At 42.7% G+C, this 23,077-nt stretch overlaps 1 protein-coding gene across 14 annotated transcripts in view; it reads left to right on the forward strand.

Moving 5' to 3' along the window:
- The window catches only part of PAG1 (phosphoprotein membrane anchor with glycosphingolipid microdomains 1), a 188,991-nt gene that overhangs the window by 112,831 nt on the left and 53,083 nt on the right, over positions 1 to 23,077 (forward strand). The window contains exon 1 of one of the 14 annotated variants that reach the window (XM_073330739.1): positions 17,887 to 18,049. The exons of the other annotated variants lie outside the window; for them this stretch is intronic. The gene's annotated coding sequence lies outside the window, so the exon portion shown is untranslated. Of the gene's footprint in view, positions 1 to 17,886; positions 18,050 to 23,077 lie in introns of those variants that run through there. 14 annotated transcript variants of the gene reach the window in all.

A 23,077-nucleotide genomic window follows, 5' to 3' on the forward strand; every position in this document is an offset into this window, starting at 1 on the left:
AGCACTAAAATATGTACACCATAAATAGTGAGGGCTTGATCTAAAGCCTAGTGATGTCAGCTGGAGTCTTTCCACTGCTTCAGTGACCTTTGTGTGAGGCCCTCAGCTCTCTGTAGTGTCTCTCTCTGTGACAGTAAAGCTGAGTCGAGTGTTCAAGTTCTGTGGGGAAACAGCTCATTTGTATGAGTTCCTCACCTCTAGATTGCTATGCTGGGTCTGGCCCTTCAACAAGTAGAGTGGATAGGGTTACACAGCCTTTTTCAGTTGCTACAACCCTTAACAGCAGGTCTACACTAGAAATCTTTATTAGTGTAGTAATGGCAACCCCCTAAAGTAGAGACAGTTCTACTAGCAAAAGAATCCTCTAGTTTATTTATTTATTTATTTATTTATTTGGAGGGGGTGGGGGTGGAACTGGGTTAAGCAAGAGGTGCAAAAGCACTCTTTTACCGGTATAAGCAGCTACACTAGGAGGGCTTACTGGTATAGTTAAATCTGAACCTTTCTAATGTACAAAAGGCCTAATTCAAATACAAGGCTCCATGTTGAGGAGAGGACCAGCTCTTTCCATTTCCCTTATGGAAAAGGCTTGTTGAATTTAACAGAAACAAATTAATCTACTCTAAAATAATGCAATTCCTGCTGTAGAATTCTGTAGGTTGCTTACAAATTCTAAGGGAAAGGCATAGTCCTTTATTAAATCCTATACAAATTTTCAGATGGAAGGAAAAAAACCTTCTATCTGATTGCAGCTTGGAAAGTTGTGTTCCCATCAGCACTGGTGTGATCCTTGGAAGAGTGGCTTTCTATTCCCTGCCATTATCCCAGCTGAGCATGGATGCCAGTAGTTGTGGAAGTAAATTGGGGCTTTACTTAATCTGTGTTTGTAAACAGGAGCAACATTTCTGTTTTAATGCTAATGTTCTACAAATGGATAACAGAAATGCAGTATAACTAGGGATACCGTGGATAGTAATTCAGTTTATAGCAGACTAAAAGAATCTTCAGTTTTAGTGTATTGTTCGTTATTTATCTTTGTCTGGTTTAGTACAATTGATTCCATTTAGTAGCATTTCTGAGACATTGCTGAGAAACCCCATTTAAGTGAACATAATAGTCCATGTTTTGATTAGCACTCCGTGCCACTTGTGTAACATTAAAGGTTTTTTAAAAATCTATATTGTATTATAGTCATGAGCACTCTGCCAGATACCAGCTTCTCCCCCAAAAGGTCTAACAACCATTGCTTAAAAAATCTCTTGGACATTTTCAGTACCTTTGATGTGGATTGCGATATGTTTGAGTTTAAATATCTCTCTGAAGTCGCAGAGGTCTGCTCATTGGTAATACTTCCAGGAAACCTGATTTTTGTTAAGATTTGTAGTCAAAAGCAATAGAGTGTTATGGGTTAATTTATGTAAAAGCTACTTTATTGGAGCTATTTATGCATTTTATTATGTACCATTTTTGTGGTGAGGCGTTCCAGACATTCTAAGTGTGTGTGTGTGTGTGTGTGTGTGTGTGTGTATATATGCTCTTACTCAAACATCCTGCCTATAGGTGAATCCAAAAGAATTTGCACCTCTCCCACATCAGTCATCTGACCAATCCAGTCCAAGACTAGATGCTGGTGATTTTCCTCATCCTGTTCAGGACTGTGATTTTACACATAATGCAAGGACAAATCCTCACCAGCCCCTCTTTCCAGCACCTGCATGTGTTCCGAGGGTGAACAGATGCTATTACATAGCAATGTGTCTACAGGGTGTACAACTATTTTGGGCCAGATTATTATCTCTGTGTGAGCAGGTGCATTTCCCAACCTGTCCTACAAACAGTCCACATAACATGTAAAATCCAATTTCCTCCTTCCTGGGTTTTGGCTTCATTAACAAAGAAATAGAAGAACAAAGATCAGCTCAAACCTTCTCCCCAGGCTTAGCTGCTTTTCAGGTCTGCTCAGCGTACACCCTCGATGTCTCTTCAGAGACCTACTCCTACTCTTATATCCAAAAGAGCCACCTGCCTCCAACTGCAGAACCCATTTAACCCTTTTGCACTTTCTAACCGCTATACCAGTGTAACTAACTACATTGGAGCTGCTCCAGGTATACACCAGTGTAACAAAGCAGAATCTAGCCTATGGTCTGCATCCACTCCTCCTAAAGACAAAGAGCATCACTGTCTCAGCATCCACTGCCTCAAGATGTGAGTGCGCTAAGATTATACTCAGTCTTGGTTTCCCCTGAGCTCCTAGTCAAAGCCGCCAACCAGTCTATCCATTTATTTTTATGAAAAATATATCTCTGGTAGAAATAAATCCCCATTTTTTACTAAAATCTTTTAAAGAAAAATTATCAGAAAGGAGAGTGTGGCCGTAGAGGCTGTGGCAATTGACATTGCTGTCTCCCAATAGTCTGGAGCAATCTGGATGCAGAGTTCAAAAAATGCTGGTGTCTTCAGCAGGTATCTATATTAGGATTTATTGATAAATCTTGCCCATTGGTGCAGCTCTGTTGTTGGCAGCAATGGTGAGAGCACAACTGCAGATGAGGCAGCCACAGCCACCGCATATTTGTCACCTCCTAACCCTGCTCAGGCAAATAAACAATGCAATGGTTAAAATGCCAGCACTCCCACCCTTGCTGCCGACACCAGCTGTACTGGTCTTATCAGTAGTGGGAAGCTTAATGCCCAGAACCCCTAGTGCAAAAAAGGCTTTGGAAGTACAGTAGTTGTAGCTAGAGAGTGAACCATGGACTGGATTAGTGATGGATGTAGTGTGTTAATAAAGTATGCAGTCACTGTGCTAACTTGATTCTTTGAAAAAAAAATTACTGTGATCGAGTTAAGTCAGTGCAGTTAAACTAAAGGGCATAATATGCTGATTGGGTACTAAGAGACACAACAGAGAGTACCAGACCTTGAGGAGATATTGTTTCAATAAAGCCCTGTTAAGAAAACAGATGCAGCTTCATTCCTGATAAGTCTCAAACCCTGAGAATTTATTCTCATCTTATCTCCTTATTAATTAGGTATGACATCACAACTGTGCATGATGCTTTACAAAACTAAAAACACACAGGGATTGCAGTCTACATTAGACGCAGAACAACACATGGCTTCAACAAAGAAGAGCTACCTCCCACCCAAAAAATGTGATTCCTGTTGTTATGTTGTGTTCACTGAATTTGTAACTTGTATGTTGTAAGCTATTAATTATTAACTTTGGGAACGACTACTATGTCACCACTGGCTACAATAATTAACAGCAAAGCTTTGGAACAAAGCCATCTTTGGTGTTTACTATTTTAAACCAGCAAACTAAGACACTAATGACTAATCCTTCCTTTCCAAAGGCCAATTCAATTAAAGGACTGGATTTAAGGGAAGCAATACTACTTAATGATACCCCGATCTTTCTACATGTTACTGTTTGTAAGAATCTTTCACCATATGTGGTTGGTTGACTGTTTTAAGACATTTCTTATGGGTTAATGACACTAAAGGTTGGTTTCATTGTTTGTAATAAATGTTGGACTGTTGACACTAAAGCTCTACTTCAACTTACACATTTCTGTCGCCCTTCATTATGGATGCTTAATGGCTGTCTAGACAGCATTTTAACAACATCTTTAAACAAATGAAGGGCGCCTAGTCCTGTTTCTAGTGCAGCTGGTAGGGTTATTTGTGTGTGTTTATTGGGGTTGGTTTTATTGTTTTTGTTTGTTCGTTGTGTGTATGGGGGGGGTAGTTTTGTAAATGGAGAACAGCTTTACTACAATAGAACTGTGATTGTCTGTAGGTTTTGAGGAACACCCAAAACCTTCAGATAAACAAACAGCTCTGTAGGCTTTGAAGTCAGGGCTTGGGGTTTACGTCACATGGAGCGCCAGCATTAAAGCCTTCTGTGTGGCTTTCCCAAACACAGGCAGTGAACTGGTTTCCCCAAGAGTATGGCTGGGGAGGACTTCACTACATAAATCTTTGTGCACTGAAATCTGACTTCAGGCCTAGAGTCTTATGAAGATGTAAGTCTTTAGGTTGAAGTCAGATATCCCCACATACTGTTATGCATTGAAGTCAAACCTTGGGCAACATATCTGACCTTTGGATAACTGAGAGGTTCAGTTAATGAATGAGGTTTTGGATAACAGAGGTTTGACTGCATTCACCAAAAAACATAAAATCATAGAATCGTAGGACTGGAAGGGACCTGGAGAGGTCTTCTAGTCCAATCTCCTGCACTTAAGGCAGGAATAAATATTATCTAGACCATCCCTGACAGGTGTTTGTCAAACATGCTCTTAGAAATCTGCAATGATGGAGATTCCACAACCTCCCTAGGCAGTTTATTGCAGTGCTGAGCCACCCTCACAGTGAAGAAGTTTTTCTTAATGCCCAACCCAAACTGCCTTTGCTGCAGTTTAAGCCCATAGCGTCTTATCCTGTCCTCAGAGATTAAAGAGAACAATTTTTCTCCCTCCTCCATAAAATGCAACAACCTTTTATGTATTTGAAAACTGTTGTCATGTCCCCCCTCAGTCTTCTCTTCTCAGACTAAACAAACCCAGGTTTTTTTCAATCTTCCCTCATAGGTCATGTTTTCTAGAACTTTAATCATTTTTGTTGCTCTTCTCTGGACTTTCTCCAATTTGTCCACATCTTTCCTGAAATGTGGCACCCAGAACGGGACACAGTACTCCAGTTGACGCCTAATCAGTGCAGAGTACAGCAGAAGAATTACTTCTTTTGTCTTCCTTACACTTCTGCTAATACATCCCAAAATGATGTTTGCTTTTTTTTTTTGCAACAGTGTTACACTGTTCACTCATGTTTAATTTGTGATTCACTATGACTCCCAGATCCCTTTCCGCAGTACTCCTTCCTAGGCAGTCATTTCCCATTTTGTATGTGTTCCTTCCTGCGTGGAGTACTTTTCATTTGTCCTTATGGAATTTCATCCAACAGTAACTCCTCACTTAACATCTTCCCAGTTAAAGTTGTTTCCTTGTTACATTGCTGATCAATTAGGGAACATGCTCATTTAAAGTTGCGCAATGCTCCCTTATAACGGTGTTTGGCAGCCGCCTGCTTGGTCCACTGCTTGCAGAAAGAGCAGCCCATTGCAGCTAGCTGGTGGGGGCTTGGCACCAGGGTGGACTGGCAGCCCCCCTATCAACTCCCCTCTCCCCTAAGTTCCCTGTGCAGCAGCCTCCCAGCAGGCTATCAGTTGCCTGCAGTTCAGCTGTCCCTCCCCCCACTGCCATGTGCTGCTCCTGCCCTCTGCCTTGGAGCTGCTCCCGGGAAGAAGATGGGTGCTAATATCAGGGTATCCATCTCCCCTGGCTCCTGCCCGCCTCCCCCTTCCCCCCCACTCCTGTACCCCATCTCCACAGAGCAGGGTGGACACGACAGGGCTAAGGATGGAGGGAGCTTGCTGGCAGCAACTGCTGTCTCAACTTGCTGATCTACTTAAAAAGTCAGTGTACTTAGAGTGGGGTCAGCGTACTTAATGGGGCAATGCGCATCTCTCTCTCACACACACGGTGTGTGTGTGCTGTCTCCCAGGGTGGAGTTGATTTAAATCACTAGTCAGGAAGACTTGATTTAACCATGGATTTCTACATAAAAGTGCATTCTTGTTGGTTGTTATAACCTTAATACAGGGGCGGGCAAACTTTTTGACCTGAGGGCCGCATCGGGTTTCTGAAATTGTATGGAGGGCCGGTTAGGGGAGGCTGTGCCTCCTCCAACAGCCAGGCATGGCCTGGCCCCCCAACCCCTATCCGACACCCCTGCTCCTCGCCCCCTGACAGCTCCCCGGGGACTCCTGTCCCATCCAAACCCCCTGTTCCCTGATGGTCCCCAGGGACCCCTGCCCCATCCACCCCACCTGCTCTCGGTCCCCGGACCGCTCCCGGACCCTCCACCCCTAATTGCCCCCTGCTGCCCCATCCAACCCCACCCCTCTCCTTCCTGACTGCCTCCGGGGACCCCTGCCCCATCCACCCCCTGCTGCTCCCTGTCCCCTGACCGCCTCCCACTGCCCCATTGAACCCCTCCTCTCCTTTTTGACTGCCCCCCCCAGACCCCTGCCCCCATTCAACCCCCCTGTTCCCACCATCTGACCGCTCTGACCCCTATCGACACCCCTGACCACCCCCCAAACTCCCCTGCCCTCTATCCAAACCCCTCTCCCTGCCGCCTTACCGCGCTGCCTGGAGCACTGGTGGCTGGCAGCGCAGCTGCACAAGGACAGGCAGCAGCGCTGTGCAGCACAGACCACTGGGTCAGGTCGGGCTCTGCAGCCCTGCCGCCCAGAGCATTGCGCTGCATGGGCGTGTGGCTGCAGGGGAGGGAGGACAGCAGGGGAGAGACTGGTGGCTAGCCTTCTGGGCCAGGAGCTCAGGGGCCGGGCAGGACGGTCCTGCGGGCCGTAGTTTGCCCACCTCTGCCTTAATACATATTCTTCACAACTCAGAGATAGATGTAGGTTTCATTTTTAGAAGGTACACACTATACATTTTTAGGTGATTAATTTTGAAAACTTTTCCGATCAGGTTTACAGCTATATCAGAAAATGAATGATTGTTTGGTTATTTCATTTACCAAAGATAATTGAAGCAGATATTTCTGAAGTCATTGGGAGGTGAACTATCTCCAGTTCAACAGCTTAATCATTAATATTTGGAGGATTTTCTTGCCATGCTGTATTAGGAGGAGAACATCACCCGGCAGACATTTAAATTGTTTTATTTAACTAAAACAACAAAGTTATGTATTTTTTTCTTCAACAGCAAACATATAATATTTTAACAAAACAAGCATATGAATTTTTGAATTTAGTTAAACATTCAACTTTTTTAAAATCAGGTTTGTTTTTCTTTGAATTATTTTTAACTAAAATAGTTAAATGAAATATTTAAAAAAAAATTTAATCAATTATGTCAGCCAGGACAACAAGAGAAACTTAAAATATTGGTTTCTGCAGCTAACTCAGCTGTCTTCACCTTCATTTTCCTGTTCGTTCATAATCTGGAAAAGAAAAACAAGCTTTCCTTGTTCCCAAATAATTTCTCAATTTGGAATTAATTAGTCCAAAAGAAGAAAATATTATTTCTACACTGGCAGAAGAAGCTACTGCTGTTAAAAATGAGATGATCACTTCAACAGTCTCTGAATCCAAGTGCTTAAGTGACTTCCACCTGTTCACTGGTGTGACTTTCATTAAAACATCATCAGCAAACATATATTTCTTGAATGGTTCTTATTCCCAAACTGTGTCTCTTTTACGGCCTGCTGCCATTATGGGTTTTCCCTTCTAGTGAGAGGATGGTATGGTAGATCTCAAATCAATGAAGGCTACACTCGAATGACCTCAAGACTTCTGGAATATACTGCTCAAACAGTTTCACTTTTGTTTCTACTGCCTGTCCCTCTCTTCTCACATTTATCTCCAGACTTATTCTCCTTGTCCAGATCTATTCCACCCCCAACAATCTTCTATTCTTTGAACTTTTTGAAACTTTGTAATTTTAGAGAGAGGTAAGGGACTGACTGTGTATACACAAATTTGCAGAGGGACAATAGAGTTGAGGTGTATATATAGTCTTTTGTCTGGCGAACAAAATTTCCCTGGAAGCTAATCCCCCCCCCCCCCCATTTCCATTAACTCTTATGGGGAAATTGGATTCGCTTAACATCGTTTCGCTTAAAGTAGCATTTTTCAGGAACATAACTACAATGTTAAGTGGGGTATTTACTTCAGACCATCTCTCCAGTTTGTCCAGATCATTTTGAATTTTAATTCTACCCTCCAAAGCACTTGCAACTCTTCCCAGCTTGGTATAGTCCACAAACTTTATACATGTACTCTCAGTGCTATTATCTAAATCATTGATGAATATATTGAACAGAACTGGACCCAGAACTGATCCCTGCAGACCCTCTTGATATGCCCTTCCAGCTTGACTGAACCACTGATAACTACTCTCTGGGCAGTATCAAAAGCCTTACTAAAGTCAAGATATGCCACATCTACCACTTCTCCCCTATCCACAAGGCTTGTTACCCTGTCAAAGAAAGCTGTTAGGTTGGTTTGACATGGTTTGTTCTTGACAAATCCATGTTGACTGTCACTTATCACCTTATTATCTTCTAGGTGTCTGCAATATTATCACCTTATTATTTTCAAGGTGTCTCCAACCTCACTCGCTCATTTTCACCGGGCTGGGGCAGTGGGTTGGGTGTGGGAGGGAATGTGGGCTCCGTCCTGGGGGTGCAGGCTCCAGGGTGGGGGCAGAAATGAGGAGTTCAAAGTGCAGGAGCGGACTTCGGGCTGGGGTGGGGAGCCAAGGGGTTCGGAGTATGGGAGAGGGCTCCAGGCTGAAGGCAGGGGGTTGGAGTGTGTGTGGGGGTACGGGCTCTGGGGGTTGGGACATGAGGGAGAGGGCTCCAGCTGGGGGTGTGATCTCTGGGGTGGGGCTGGGGATAAGGGATTTGGGGTGCGGGGGGGGCTCCGGGCTGGGACCAAGGGGTTCAGCCGGTAGGAGGGGGATCAGGGCTGGGGCAGGGGGTTGGGATGCAGGAAGGGGTCGGGGTGCGGGCTCTGGGCAGCATTTACCTCCAGCAGCTCCCGGAGGCAGTGGCATGTCCTCTGGCTCCTAGGTGGCGGTGTGGCCAGGCGGCTCTGCGTGCTGGCCAATGGGACCTTCAGATCTGGCGCTTGGGACAAGGGCAGGGTGCAGAGCCCCCTGTTTGCCCCTACACGTAGGAGCCGGACGGGGGAATGCCACTGCTTCTGGGAGCCACAGGAGGCAGGGAGCCTGCCCTAGCCCCGCTGTGCTGCCAATCAGACTTTTAATGGCCCAATCAGTGGTGCTGATTGGAGCCGCCATTGTCCCTTTTTGTTGGGGCATTCCGGTCAAAAACCAGACACCTGGCAAACCTAATTGAATGTCCCCTTGTTCTTGTGTTGTGAGAAAGGGTCTATAGAATTTCCTGACCTACCTTCTGGTCTCCTTTTGTAAAGATCTGTGAGATCTATAGATCAAAAGCACCATGTATGAGCTAGGTATTTTATTACAGCTATTACAGTGTATTATTTTATTATGTCCCTTCTTATTTGTCTCCTTTTGAACAGGGAAATAGTCACAGTCATTACAAGTTGATTCATATGAGAGGGTTTTTTCCATGCCCCTAAGTCATTGTGATCTGTCCCTGTACCCCTCATTTTCTGCTATATCCTTTCTAAGACTGGGTGACTAGAATAGAACAGTTTTCCAGGTCTGGGCATACGATTAATCTGTATAATGGCACTAATATTTTCTGTAAATTTCTCTTCCCCACCCTTAAACATCCTAATATGTTGTTGGCTTGTTGACCACTGTTGTGCATTGAGTGGAAACATTCATTCAGCTGTTCACTGCTGCTCAGTTCTTTTCCATAATATAGTAAATTTAGAAGCCAGTAGGATTATAAGCAGTTCAAATTATTCTCTCCAATGTGCATTGCTCTGCCTTTGTTCACACTGAATCTCATCTGCCGTTGTGATGTCCCATTCATCTGGCTTGCTTAGGCCCCTGTAAATTCTTTACAATATTCTGTAGTCGTAACTAGCCAACATAATTTGTGCCCTATGCAAAGTGCATCAGCTTATTGCTCTTCCTTTTCCAAATCACTAATATATTAAATACTACCAGCCCCAGAACTGTGGTAACTCCATTGTTAATCTTTTGTCATTTGAAAATTGACTATTTATTTTCCTACTCTTTGTAAACTGCCTTTGCCAGATCCATGAGAGTACGAAAAGAAAGAAATTTTAAAAATATAATTAAGAAAAAATAAACTAGAAAAAGTCATCAGTGATACTTTTGATATCTCTAGTAATGATTTTATGTGTTCACACAAGTCTCTTCCATCACACAGTAGTCACAACAATGAACAATTTTGAAAAATGTTATAGTAAAAATGTTAGAGTAGGTGAGTGCAGTAGAGTAGTAAAGGCATAAAGGGAGGGGCATGATTAAGCACTAGCAGCATAGGAGAGTTATGGTTTGAGTGTTGTTTATAAAAGGTATATGGAATCAGTGAGCTAGAGGGAGACTGGTAGACCATTCCAGATAGCTGCAGTGGAATGGTAGCGAAGGTTTGATTAGGGTTGCCAACTTTCTAATGGCACAAAACCAAACACCCCTGCCCTGCCCTCAGGCCTTGCCCCCGCTCGCTCCTTCCCCCCTCCCTCCGTTACGCACTCTCCCGCACCCTTACGCACTTTCACTGGACTGGGGATACAGAAGGAGATGGTGGGAGGGATGAGTGTAGGCAGAATTGGCAGCTGAGTTGAATGAAGTTTATATAGAGAGATGAAATTACAAAGTTAGATTGGTCCTGGTTATGAAGGACCTTGAAGACAAGGGTAACTATTTTTGTAGAGCATATGAATGGAGTGTGTGATGTGATTATATTTGTCTGTGTAGGTGAGAGAGTATGATATACCAGTCCACCTACTGTGTAAATATATATGTATATTATTTGCCACATTTAAATGTATAAAGCTTTCAAATTTACTGACATCTGCTCCTTTCCAACCATCATGCAGCTGTTCTTCCTTTAATGTGATCCACTTTGCCTCTGCCTCCTGTCCCTGGAGAACCGTTGCACTGTATCTGATTCAGTATTTCATCAAATTTCAGTACTCTCTTTCAAATCTCTGTGCATGACCCACTTGTGTGGTGTTGCCTACAAAAAAACCCTGACTGGTCAGAAACAAAAAAAATAGAAATGTTTTGTAACAAACAAGTTAGGTACACTTTGGCCTGTTTAGTTATGTGATGTTGTTACTGATACACTTGGCCTCCCTTCTCATACCCCTCTGTTGTTGGTCACTGTCACTTGTCAGATCTTACCTTTAATTTGTTTGTAAACTTTTCATAGCTGGGCCAGGGTATTTCTATTTGTTTGTACAATGCCTAGCACACTGGGAGGTCTGGGAGCTATGCAAATGCAGATAAGAATGTGGTGGACGAGAGAGGCAGAGCTCTTTCATTCAGGCACAGTTCCTGAGTGATATCCCAGCAGATAAGTGACATCCTATGATAAACTTAACTGGGGCAGAACTGCTGCTGATAGCTGCTGAGAAGAGCAAGGGTGAAGCAAGAAAACTGGCATTTTTAGTCACTAGGCTATTCATTTTCAAGTTAAAGATTCCGGTCTGTGAGCAAACTTCTGCTTTCAGGCAAATGTTTTTGGCCTTTATTAGCGTCCAGGAGAGCAATATGTTAATATGAGTCCAGAATTTGGCCCTATTGAGGAAATTATCCCTTTTACACATATCTGCAGATTATAAAGTGCTAGTCCATGACAGCTAAATTAAATATTTATCTTTGAATAACGTGAAATTATTTTCTTTGAGAAGTCCTTTTTCTTAGGCAGATATTCATAGATGATTCTTAAGCATAGATCTATTCATGATTTACCCAGGTGTCAGGAAGGATCTGGAAAAAACTGTCAGATGATTGAATTTAGCGGAATTGAAAACTAAGTTTTCATACGTTGCCTTATGAAGAGTCTTTTTTCCATAGTGTATAAACAAAATATCCCAGTTAAATCAGGAGGGAGAAGGCCTGTTTTTCATTAACTGTGAAGATTTTCAAAATTACATTAGTTACAGTTCATTAGATCTTATAATCGTGTTTGCTGTGTGGCATTATAGGGGGGAAAACCCTGCTTGCAAGTCATTCCCACAGGACTAAAGATTAGCTTTCACTACCTCAGTCCACTGGGACAGAGTGTAGAATTTATATTTCCCTTTTCGCAGCAGGAAAGCCAAAGAGTTATCTGTATACAGTGCCAGGAAATTGAAAACATTTTGAACAGTTCATCTTATTTTTTTACATTATACTGCATTGTTTAGATTCAGAAGTGCAGTATGAATGTTAGCCGGGCTTGGAGGTATAGTTCAGAGCATAGTTTAGCATATCCAGAGTTGCTGTCTTTTTGTCCATTTCTTCTTTCTCCAACCAGCTCTCCAGTAACATGGAAGGGATGACATTATGCTAGAGTTAAAGATGAGGATTAAAAAGAAATGAAGAAAAATAAAATGAGGGCTTGATCCTGCGAGGTGCTGAGGAGAGTTGAGGGCCCTTTCAGAGAAAAAAAAACTATAAGGGATATGAAATCTGGCAAAACACCAGGACTTTCAGGTGGGTTAATGAAGTTTCTTAAAGCTGTATACAGAAAATGTATATAAGCAACTGCATCCCAGAATCCATGAATGGAGCGAGCATATCGGTGCTGCCCAAACCAGACACTCTCAGTTGTGTACTCCTCATTTTGACCAATGTCACCCAAGGTAGTCAATTGTGATTAATTAAAATTAACCGTAAATATTAAACTAGCACTTGGCACTTCCAAAGCACCTTCAATCTAGGGATCTCAAAGCATTTTGCAAACATTAAACCATTAACCCTCACCTCACTCAGTGAAGTAGTTAAATGCTGTTATCCTCAACTTGCAGAGAGGGAAACTGAGGTTCTGTGACTTAAAGCCACACAGCAGCTATTCTACAGAAGTGACAATAGAATCCAGAGTATCTGATTTCCAGCCCATTGCACAATGTTTTGTCTTAATACATTTTAATGTAAAGATTATTTAATGTTTTAATATAAACCTTATTTGTATTTTTTCCAGTAACACCCAAAATGTGCTGCTAGATGCATGGTGATCCCCAACCAAATACTTGATAATGTATGAAGAGCAAAATTAATGGTTGTCTGTGCATACTCAAAAGAGAAAAGGATGGTCTTCAAGTAAAGACACAAGGGTTGGGACTCTGGAGATCTGGGTTTAATTCCCAGTTCTGTCAGACTTCTTCAGTGATCTTGGGCAGGTCCCCTAATCCCTCTGTGCCTCAGTTCCCCTTTTAAAAAATGGGATAATTGTATGTCCTTTCTCCTACCCTGTCTGTCTAAGCTCCTTGGGACAGGTACTATCTCTGTGTATGTACAGGGCTTGCACAATAGGACCCACATTGTGATGTGGGCCTATAGGTCCTACTGTAATACAAATAAATAATAGTATATTGCCAGATGTTAAAAATCACTTGGTAGAGTCAGCTGATTTTGATAAAGGAAAGCCTGAGCCTGAGGTATAAAGGCTGAATACCTAAGGTGGACTATAGTGTGAATTTTTATACTTTCACATTTGCCAGCCACTCACCTGAGTGAGTGACCTCTTATTCAGGACACTACTTCAGTTAAATCTTTTTTAACGCTTCTTCTGTCATGTCTAAATAGTCCTAAACATTACAATCCCTCTTTACGCAATTCACATCGTACCTGTAGCCTTTGCTGCACTTCTCTGGAGCTTTTCAGTCTCCACTATTTTACAAGGCTCTGTATGAGGATGCACCATTATTCAATATATTGTCATTACAATGTGTTTGATACTTTTGGACCAAATGTTCAGAAGTGATTAGTGACTCAGGGTTCCCCTATTTTTGGGTGCCCAACTTGAGACACATTGAAGGGGCTTGATATCCAGAGAGTAGGTGCAAAGCACCTTCTGAAAATCAGGCTTCTTCAAAGTGTCAAATTAGGTGCCCAAAAATCACTAGTCACTTTTGTGGGCCTTTATATTTTCTTAATAGAGCCAAGCATTCTGTTTTTGTTTAGTCATGTTTTGTTGGGGTTAAGCAGGAGGGTTGTGCTTTTTAATTGTTGCCACACACTGGACAGATACTTGCATCAAAGTAGGCTTGGAAGTCGTTAGACCTACAAGTATTCCTAGGTGGTCTCCAGCAAATTGCCACACACAGACTGTCATGTGCCGTATTTGGTAACAGCACAGGATATCCTGGAGGAGCAAATTTGTCAGGAGACAAGAAATCAGATCCCGGAACAGATGAAGCTACAGTGAATAGACGGGGCTCCTAATAGTGTGACAGACATAGGGAAAGATTCATGTAAAATGTAGCAGAGAGCACAAAGCATTAGTGTGTTTTAAACTCCAGTATGTTCACATTAAGATACTATGTAATATGAGTCAACAATGTATTTTAAAGGGTCTTTTATCATGTTTTATGATTTATTCAAATTCCATTTAAGTCAGTGGGAGCCTTTCCATTAATTTCAGGGGGCTTTGGATCAGGCCCTAATAGACAATATTACATGTATCTGTTTTTGGATTTAGGGGAAGTTCTATTATTTAAATTGACACAACCAATGTGTCAATCTACAGGAGAACATTGCTTGATATGCTGTATTTAGAACGCTGTACCACAACAAGAAGAGAGAATGTTTAAGTATATTAGAAACAAAGGATCCTAACAAAGATACTGGTCCATTAGTAGATGGAAATGGTAAAATTGTAAATAATAATGAAGAAAAGGTGGAAGTATTCAATAAATAGCTGTTCTGTATTTCAGAAAAAAACAGATGATGTCATATCATCATTCCACTAGTGTCTCAGGAGGATGTGAAACAGCAGTTACTAAAGTTAGACATTTTTAAATCAGCAGGTCTGGATGACTTGCATCTAGGAGTTTTTAAATAGTTGGCTGAGGAACTTGCTGGACTATTAGTGCTGATTTTGTATAAGTCTTGGAACATCAGGAAATTTCCGGAAGAAAGCTAATGTTATGCCAATATTTCAAAGGGTAAACAGGATGACCTGGGTAATTATAGACCTGTCAGTCTGACATCAATCCTGAGCAAGATAATGGAGCGACTCATACAAGACTCAATTAATAGAGATTTAAAGGAGGGTAAAGTAGTTCATGCCAATCACCATGGGGTTTTGGAAAATAGATCCTCTCAAACTAACTTGATTTTTTTAAGTGAGATGACAGGTTTTGTTAATAAACATAGTAGTGTTGCTGTAGTATACTTAGACTTCTGTAAGGCATTTGTATTTGGCACTGGTGCAACTGCTGTTGGAATATGGTTTGAGCATTGGCCTGCTAAACCCAGGGTTGTGAGTTTAATCCTTAAGGGGACTGTTTAGGGATCTGGGGCAAAAATTGGGGATTAGGTCCTGCTTTGAGCAGGGGGTTGGACTAGATGACCTCCTGAGGTCCCTTCCAACCCTGATATTCTATAATGTCCAGTTCCGGTTCCCACAATCAGGAAGGATGTTGATAAATCAGAGAAAGTTCAGAGAAGAGCCACGAGAATGATTAAAAGGATTAGAAAACCTGACTTACAATGATAGACTCAAGGAGCTCCAACTATTTGGCTTAACAAAGAGAAGGATATGGGTGACTTGATTACAGTCTTTAAGGACCTACCTGGGAAACAAATATTTAATAATGGGCTCATCAATCCATCAGAGACAGGCAGAGGCACTAGCTTTTTCCTTTGTCTGGGGGTACTCAACCCCCACTTAGCCCCAGCCCCTCCCCCACTCCACCCCTTCCTCCCACCCGCTCCTCCCCCGCCAGCACCCCAGTGCCTCCTGCACACCACAGAACAGCTGATCGTGGTGGGCGGGAGGTGCTGGGAGGGCGGGAGAGGGGTTGATTGGCAGGGCTGCCGGCAGGTGGGAGGCGCTGGGGGGTAGGCGAGGAGCTGGCTGCCAGTGGGTGCTAAGCATCCACTAATTTTTTTCCATGGGTGGCCCAGCCCTGGAGCACCCATAGAGTTGACAGCTATGGAGAAAGACATAATATGATCTAATGGCTGGAACTTAAACCTAGACAAATTTTAATTGGAAAGAAGGCATAAATATTTAGGAGGGAGAGTAATTAATCATTGGAACAATTTACCAAGTGTCATTGTGAATTCTACATCCCTGATCATTTTTAAATCAAAATTGGACGTTTTCTAAAACATATTATAGGAATTATTTTGGGGGCATTCTATGCCATGCATTATATGGGAGGTCAGACTAGGTGATCACAATGGTCCCTTCTGGCCTAAGAATGTACAAAAAAACATGAATATAGAGTATGGATTGCACAAAGATTACAAAATAAGCTGAGATAGCACAATTATGTACCACAAAGTGCTATTGTAAACAGGTTATTTTTAGTATGAAATAATTCTGCTTTTCCTGAAAGTACAAGCTATTAGAAATCAGTGTCAGAACTGGAAAGCATTTCACAAAGAGAGCTTTCATTTCTGTACATTTTAAATCATGAGATAATTGCAGTCTGATTACCTCATAGAAGCCAGAAAGCAATATGGTTATTGGGGATGAGGGGCGGGGGGGGGCTGAAAGGGAATAATATACTATAATTAGCCTGTAATGTTTGGCATGGTCACTCATTAGATAATGCTGTATTCCCTTAACACTCTAGCTAGTCATTTTACAGCTGGTAAAGCCTGGAGTAAACAATGTGTGTTATTGCTATTATAAAGCCTTTTATATAGCCTTGATTATCAGCTTCTTCTTGAGTAGGGTTACCTCTGTCAGTTTATCCAGACCAAACTGGTGCACTGCAGTTGAAAGATTGGTCTGTGTCATTTTCTTCTTTTTCTGAAGAACAGTTTTGTATTGATGACAACTGAATAGGTCACTTAACTTTTCTGCCTCAGTTTTCTCATTTGTAAGAATAGGGATACTTCCCAACTCTACCGTGAGCTTGTGAGATTAACTAGTTAAACATTTGTACAATACTTTAAACCGTTAAAGCATATTTAGGTGCTAAGTAAATTACTTCATAATAGTACATCCTTCAGAGAGCTGGACATTTAGGACCAGATTTTAAAATTGCACACATTTGTGCATGCCTGATTTATGTGAATATTGATCAGCTATTTGCACATGGACATGGTTAGTTATGCACCTTCGTGGTCATGTGCATATACACTGGATGGTGCCTGTATTGTATGAGTGAGGTGTGGGCAAATATATGCAGATAAATGCATGCACCTTTATTTGAAAATCTGGTTGTTTTTTCACAGTCTGCTTTAAGGTTGTGAGGGCAACAGTAGCAGTGCATTTTTAGTTTCTAGTCTTCTTTGTTCACTTTCCTGATAACTTTCCCACGTCTCTAAGTTCACCCCTGTCATATGGTTTTAGAAAGAAATCATTTAAGCTGGTTTTGTTTTTTTGGTTTCCCCAACTTCCCAAAATGTCTCTTAATGGAGGGGATGAGGGCTAAGATACATGCAAATGCAGAGGTCGTGTGTGTTGAAAGTTTGAGGGGCAACATAAACTGAAGTGGCATGTGAGTAGCAGCCACTGATGAAATTAAAGGGGATAGACAAGGCCAGAGCCAGGAGGGAGGATAAAGATTTTCACAGCAGTGATCTGGATGGATTGGAATGAGGAGAGATGTAAAGTGGGAGGCAAAAAGATGCATTGGTCAAGCTGAGAGGAAACTAAGGCCTAGACCAGTGGTCCTCAAACTTTTGAGGGTCATGCCCTCCCTTGCCCCTTTCCGTGTCTCCGCCCCCACCCCACTCTGGAGCCAGGAGCGGGGCTATGACTTGGGGGGTAGGGATAATGCGGACAGGGTAAGGGGGCTGAGGCTGGGGCCAGGAGCAGGGCTTGAGGCTGGGGGTGGGAGCAGAGCCGCAGCCTGGCCACGGTGGAGGCAGGCAGCTGGGTGTGTGGCTGGGTGCAGCTCTGCTCCCACCCCCAACCTGAGCCCCAGGCCAGGAACAGAGCCATGGCCAGGGGTGGGGGTGAAGGCAAAGCCACGGCTGGGTGCAGTATGGGCCAGCAACCAGCCCCCCAGCCTATTACATAGCCAGGGCCGTGGTTGGGAGTGGGGCCAGAGAAGTGGTGGGGTGGGGCTGGGTGGCCCTTCCTCCTTGCCCCCCCGGGGGCTGACCTGGGCCTGCCATGCCCCCCTGAATGTTCCTCTGTTCCCCCCCCAAGGGGGTGTGCCCCACAGTTTGGGGACCTCTGGCTTAGATTAACATATTGTCTCCTGGGCTGAAAAGGAAGGAACAAATGTCAGATGTTCTTCAGTAGCAAGCAGAAGGATTGGTGAGAGTCTGGATCTGAGGGCAAAAAGGAAAGGCTGAGCTACACAGGAAGAATGGCAGTGCTGAGAGTAACAGAGAAGGGGAGTAAAGGAGCGCATTTGGAAGGAAAGGTAAGTTCAGCTGTGCATAAGCTGATCTTGAGATAGAAGCATCTGAGATAGGTGAAGGTATGTGATTAAACCTCAGGTAAGAAGAGAGTGCTAGAGGGGATCAGGGCCATTGTATAGGTGAGCACTGAGAAATAGATTTGGGAGTCTTCAGCATAAGCTGTATTTGAATCTGTTGGAGTGAATGAGCTCATTCTGGGGGAGAGTGTAGAATGAAAAAAGAGCTAGGGACCGAGGACAAAGCTCCGGTGGACTCTGACAGAGAGAAGAAAAATGGGAGTCTTAAAGAAACCCTTGAAGAGCTTTCAGAAGGGTGTGCAAGATAAAAATCAGGAAGGTCCTGAGCAAAGAAGCACAGGTAGGAAACACTGACAATGGCAAAAATGGTGGGAAGAATGAGAGAAAAGGATAGCTCACAGAAGTTAGTTATCCAGAGGTAAAAAATAATACATATTTTAACAGTGAAGACAAGGCTTTTGGTCACAGCAATTTCAGTGGAAAAAACCCAGATTAGAGGGGGCTCAAAGAGAGAATTGGAAGACAGGGATTCGAGGCCACAAAAGGCCACTTGTTTGAGGTAGTGTACTTAGAAGCAAAGGAGAGGAGAGAAAAGAGATGTAGTTAAAGAGACAAGTGGGACCATGAAGGTTTTTTTTTTCTAATATTGGCTTACAACTTCACGTCTGAATGAGAAGTAGCCAGAGGACAGAACAGTAAAGATGGGGGCGGGGAGTGTGGGTGGAATTTAACCCAGCATGATAGAACAGCATTTTCTGGTATATTCAAGGGGTGGGTGGGTGCGTGTGTGTGTGTGGAGAGAGACATGCACAGGTTCAACTTTACAGTATCCTGTGTGCCTCGTTTATTTTGACAAAGAACAGGATGACAGGAGAAATGTAATTTATGTAGCCTCTGCAGTGACAGTTCTTACATTTCATTGAACATAGTAAATATGATTTGAATTTTAAATAGAAATAAGCTTGCTGCATCCTAACAAGTAGAGAAGCTGTTTGCTATCAATGGGCTGCCCACGGTTCTGAGAAGTTGTCCTTTGTTTTCTTTTTTCTAATGCTTCCTTGCTAGGTTGTCCATGGAACCACCAGATTTCCCACTTTTTGAGAGAGCACAAATCTGTTGATCACAGGGTGAATTTAGGTTTCTTGGCAGGTCAGCATTTATTGAGGCAAAGCCAATTTTTAACTTTTTTTTAATGCTATAGATACAAGGTTTCACGGAGGCTTGGTTTTTGTATTTTTTTTTAAAAGGCGTTTAAGGCCCAAATATGATTTTGTTTTTTTCAACTTCTGGCCCATCTTGAGTCCCCTTAAAAAGGACTAATTTTCAGAGGGTTGAGACTCAGAACTTTGATAGTAAGGCCCCTTCAGCTTGCCTCAAGTTGGACACCCAAAAATTGATGTATCCCAAATCACTAGTGACTTCTGAAAATTTAGGCCTAAATCTCCTTTTATATTTACTCTAGCAAATGATTCATATGTGCTCTACAAAGAATGGGAAGTTCAAAGATGACATAAAAGGAGTAATTGGACTGGCTGCTACAGCATTTTGGAAAACAGTTCAAGATCTGGAATGCTCAAGACATTTTGATAAAAACCAAATCAGCGTATATCAGACAACTATCATGCTGATACTGCTGTACAGATTGGAATGTTGGAGTATAAGGAAAGCCATTGAAAAAAAGATTTTGCTGCAGAAATGAACTGGCTGAGGGGAATACTGAGAGTTTCAAGACTTCAGAAAATAAAAAATGAAGAGAGAAGAAAACGGCTAGGTGTCAGACCCTGAAAGCCTCAAACCTGGGTCATGGGAGTCATCCTATCCCAATCCTCCACCCAGCAGCTCACAGACAGGAACTGGGACCAGGGCCAATGTAGCCCAACTAGGGCACAAGCCCAGCACCTATGCTCTGATTGGGAGAACTCCAAGGCTCCTGACTGGGCTGCAGCCCCTATTTAAGCCAGAATAGGAAGCAGGAAGTTGTCTGAATAACTGGGCTCCACCCTGCCATGTACTGCTTTCCTGTTTACCAGTTCCTGCCTTCTGATCCTGACCTCCTGGTTTCTTGACTCTTGGTAACTGGTTCCTGCCCTCCGAACTGTGACCCAATCCTGAACTCCTCGTAACCCACCTCTGCCTGCCTCCTGACATGTGTCTCTTGGTTCCAACCCTCCCGTTTGTCACTTGACTCCGATCTCCTGGTGTTCCAACTTGGCCTGGTTCCTGGTAATTGGCTCCTGGAACCTGGATCCTCAGCCCAAACCTGAGGCTAACCCCTAGGCATGACACTATGGCAAGAAATAATGCTGTTACAGAAGATTCAAGAAAGACAACTGTGATGGTTTAGACATGTGTCAAGAATGGACCCAGAAAGGATACCATACGTGGCAATACATACCAGACTGCAAGGAACCAGAAACAGAGGAAGACTGAAGAGAAGTTGGATAGACATGGTGAAGAGTGACATAGAACAAAAAGGTTTAAAGATAAATGAAGCCATGAAGCTGACACAAGATATGAAGTCTTTTCACCCCTTTTTCCAGCCCATTGGTGCTTTTGAGCTGATGGCCAGCAATAAAGGAGAGACAAGCTAGCTAGGCTTTTTGAATATCGCAGATGTAACAGGCTGTTGGAGAGACTAGAACCTCTGTATACTGTGTCCATCAGAGTGGTTTTGCAAAGCAGAGCGGTGATATTTTGATGACTGGGAACACACAAACTATCTACAAGTCATGTTCTTATATAACCTAGCAATCTCGCACAGCTTGATAATGGTAGTCTATTCCAGTCAGTTTTATTCCCAAGTACCAAAACAGGCCCAGTCATGCAAGCCCTCTGCATGTAGAATTCCCATCAATGTCATGTGGGGAAGGCTTGCAGACTGGGCCTTAATTACGTTCAGGTCTAGTTACTGTAGCAATTCTTGAGAAGCAACTTTTGTCTCTATTTGTTCTCATTAAATAGACACTATCAAGTCAAGCAACTTTAGATTTTGTAAATTGAAGAATCTAGGACATTAAAGAATTGAAAGATCTAAATACTAATGGAAAGTTTTTTGTGAGACTTAAAAAAAAACCCATCATGGGAGCAGGGTTTGATGGATGCTGTTGGAGTGTTTGAGGAGTGGGAAGGTTGAATTATATTCTCTTTCCCAAAATGAACACCCTCTTGCATTGTTTGAAGCCCAAATATTGCAAGCACATTAGCACATAGGAACCTGAAAGTGAATTGACTGGAAATTGACAAAAATGACACTGGCTTGTCCATTTTTGTGATCCAGTCTCAGGAGTACAGGTGCCATTGTGTTGGATTCTGTAGAAGAACGTACATATAGACAGAAGTTGAAACAAATGCAGAAAATAAAAAAGTATAAAATTGTTTTAATAACTAGTTTTAGAATAACAGAATCATAGAAATGTGGAGCTGGAAGGGATCTGAAGAAATCATCTAGTCCATCCTCCCATGCTGAGGCAGGACCAAATATACCTAAACCATCCCTGACAAGTGTTTGTCTAATCTGTTCTCAAAAACCTCCAATGACAGGGATTCCACAGTCTCCGTTGGAAGCCTGTTCCAGAGCTTTATTATCCTTATCCTTTCGGGGAAGGGGTTGGAATGGGGGCAGGGAAGGGGTGGGAAGAGGTGGGGCAGGGTTGTGGCCTCATGGAAGGGGTGGAGTGGGGGTGAGGGCCGGGCAGCGGGGGGGTGGTCAGTGGAGCAGCCCTCGGGCCAATGTACTAGTCCTCATGTGGCCCTCGTGATCATTTGAGTTTGAGACCCCTGGTCTAGATGGCTTATAACTGAATTTTAATGAAGCGGTTGTAAAAGACCTACAGCAGACCTAAAAGACTGAATTAAAAGGCCATGGGAATGTTCAAAATCTCATTAAAAAGAAAAGGAGTACTTGTGGCACCTTAGAGATAACAAATTTATTTGAGCATGAGCTTTCGTGAGCTACAGCTCACTTCATCGGATGTAGCTCACGAAAGCTTATGCTCAGATAAATGTGTTAGTCTCTAAGGTGCCACAAGTACTCCTTTTCTTTTTGTGAATACAGACTAACACGGGTGCTACTCTGAAACCTGTCAAAATCTCATCGTATGCCTCTCTACTCAACTACTAAAGTGATGTTATGCTGCCACCTTGTGGTCATGGCTGATGCATGTTTGATTCAACAACAACAAATATTTCAATCAGTTGAATTATTGTTTTAACTAAACATTGAGGTACATCTTCTCCTGCAGGGATGTACCTGTATGCAGTGAATAGTCATATTGCATAGCATTCCATTGGTATGGTTGGATCATTTTTGAGACAGATGTCTACCTTGAAAAATAACTAGAAAAAATTCCTGTTCACATCCAAGTGGAATAAAACCTTTGGTTTATTCCCAGAATTCAGACACCAGCATCACTGTAACATAGCTACTGTAACTAGGTGTTAGGCTCTGACCAAGGGGCCTGGATCAAAATCTCAGATACAGATTGTTAAGTTTCCTTCCCCACTTTGAACTCTAGGGTACAGATGTGGGGACCTGCATGAAAACCTCTTAAGCTTACTTTTACCAGCTTAGGTTAAAACTTCCCCAAGGTACAAACTATTTTACCTTTTGTCCTTGTACTTTATCGCTGCCACCACCAAACGTCTAACAGGTATATAACTGGGAAAGAGCCCGTTTGGAAACTTCTTTCCCCCCAAAATCCTGCCAAACTCTACACCCCCTTTCCTGGGGAAGGTTTGATAAAAATCCTCACCAGTTTGCATAGGTGAACACAGACCCAAACCCTTGGATCTTAAGAACAATGAAAAAACTATCAGATTCTTAAAAGAAGAATTTTAATAGAAGAAAAAGTAAAAAGAATCACCTCTATAAAATCAGGATGGTAAATACCTTACAGGATAATCAGATTCAAAACATAGAGAATCCCTCTAGGCAAAACCTTAAGTTACAAAAAGACACAAAAAACAGGAATGTCCATTCCATTCAGCACAGCTTATTTTCTCAGCCATTTAAAG

Source organism: Lepidochelys kempii, chromosome 2 (genome assembly GCF_965140265.1).
Source record: "Lepidochelys kempii isolate rLepKem1 chromosome 2, rLepKem1.hap2, whole genome shotgun sequence".
In the NCBI taxonomy this organism is placed as follows: domain Eukaryota; kingdom Metazoa; phylum Chordata; order Testudines; family Cheloniidae; genus Lepidochelys; species Lepidochelys kempii.